Genomic DNA, 2046 nt, shown 5'->3' with positions numbered 1-2046 from the left:
GGGGATGTGTTGCTGTCAGTGAGGAGGGGATGTGTTGCTCTCAGTGAGGCGGGGATGTGTTGCTGTCAATGAGGCGGGGAGGTGTTGCTGTCAGTGAGGCGGGGATGTGCTGCTGTCAGTGAGGCGGGGATGTGCTGCTGTCAGTAAGGCGGGGATGTGTTGCTGTCAGTGAGGAGGGGATGTGCTGCTGTCAGTGAGGCGGGGATGTGCTGCTGTCAGTGAGGCGAGGATGTGTTGCTGTCAGTGAGGCAGGGATATGTTCCTGTCAGTGAGGAGGGGATGTGCTGCTGTCAGTGAGGCGGGAATGTGCTGCTGTCAGTGAGGAGGGGATGTTTTGCTGTCAGTGAGGCGGGGATGTGTTGCTGTCAGTGAGGCAGAGATGTGCTGCTGTCAGTGAGGCGGGGATGTGCTGCTGTCAGTGAGGAGGGGATGTGCTGCTGTCAGTGAGGCGTGGATGTGTTGCTGTCAGTGAGGCGGGGATGTGTTGCTGTCAGTGAGGCGGGGATGTGCTGCTGTCAGTGAGGCGGGGATGTGCTGCTGTCAGTGAGGAGGGGATGTGCTGATGTCAGTGAGGCAGGGATGTGCTGCTCAGAAACCTAGGGCGATCCGGCACCGGATGGACTAATCAGGAAAAATGCTAGCATTAGAGAAGAGAAAACCAAATTTGGACAATAGGTTACCTTAAGAAAATAGGGGAGAAAAGGGGCAAAAAATTAGCCCTTTCAATATTGTATGAAATATACGTGTAGATGTTAATTTAGTCCTAGTTGGTGGTGCACCCAGAGCCAGAAAGTATGCGAACTTTAATACAATGGGGAGAGAAAAGAAGGCTCTTGTGTGGGCGCACTCTTGTAGAAAAAAATTTATTTGATGAAATAATTAAGATTAAATATTTAAAACATAACTTTTATTGGCTTTTATTACAAAAAAGGTTATTACCGGAGATCTATCCTTCAAAATGCAACATAGAAAGCATCTTGGTAAAATAAAATGTTCTGGTCTCTTATTGGTAAAGAGTGTGTGAAAGGGTGGTAGACATTAGTTGGTCATACCCCCATTCCCCTTGACCAGTACAGGCTTGCTGTATTGATGGAACCACAGGGTGGTCGAGACACAAAATTAATAGCTATGCTCTTATGGCTTATAGAAAATTAGAGAAATGATCAGAAGTCACTCCTCTGGGTATAGTACAGGAAAAAAGACGACATGCACCTATCTGAATTCAAGACAATGATAACGGTGGAGGCAGGTATGGCACCTCAAGTAGATGGTGCCCGTGACCGATAGGTTATTGGATAGAAAAAAGTGGTGATACTGCTGTTGGTGTTACTGCCACATAAGTGAGGAAAATCCTACTCTACAACACCAGGTATTCACAGGTGGTCTCCCTTCCTGGTACTGACCTGGCCCAACGCTGTTTAGCTTCCAAGATCAGACGAGATCGGGCGCTGGCAGCGTGGTATGGTAGTAGAGAATTTTGTGTGAACACCAATGAGAGTGCACCTATATATGAATAATGAAAATTAGGACTGACAGAGAAGAAATAGATAGAAGATCGTGTAAATAGGTGGATCTGCTTTTCACGTTAGACCCGATCCGAAATTCCCACTCACGTGGTGCAGTGTACCGGGAATCGTGAATGAGAGTCCACGAAAAAGTGGTGATCTATCGAAGATTGGACTTGTGAGAATTGATACTAGAATTCTCAGACAGAGAAATCCCTGACTGCTGGTATATTATGATTGTCCAAACAGATAGTATATAAGAAGAAATGCTGGTGAAACCAGGTGAATATGTGGTCACTCAGGTAACTCAGGTAATGTGTTACTGCCACATAAGTGAGGTGTCAAATTCACCAAAACTGCACAAACATATATCTGTTGACCAAATGTATCATAGGATATTTGCCTTGCAACCCCAGATAGGATATAGAATGATATAATAGATATATGTTAATTCTATGCATGCATCAATTGCTGTGAGGAGGCAGGAATAGAAATAGATGGAAACCAACACATTCATAAATATAACAGATATATTAGTCAT

General features: G+C 45.2%; 1 non-coding gene across 1 annotated transcript; it reads right to left on the bottom strand.

The window, feature by feature from the left end:
• Positions 1–1354: 1354 nt before the first annotated feature.
• LOC134967260 (5S ribosomal RNA) lies at positions 1355–1473 on the bottom strand. The gene has a single exon (XR_010188777.1). It is a non-coding gene; the product is annotated as a 5S ribosomal RNA (ribosomal RNA).
• Between the last annotated feature and the right edge of the window lie 573 nt (positions 1474–2046).

The sequence above is a fragment of the Pseudophryne corroboree genome, chromosome 10, assembly GCF_028390025.1.
Source record: "Pseudophryne corroboree isolate aPseCor3 chromosome 10, aPseCor3.hap2, whole genome shotgun sequence".
In the NCBI taxonomy this organism is placed as follows: Eukaryota; Metazoa; Chordata; class Amphibia; order Anura; family Myobatrachidae; genus Pseudophryne; species Pseudophryne corroboree.
This window is presented reverse-complemented; position numbering and strand designations above follow the sequence as displayed.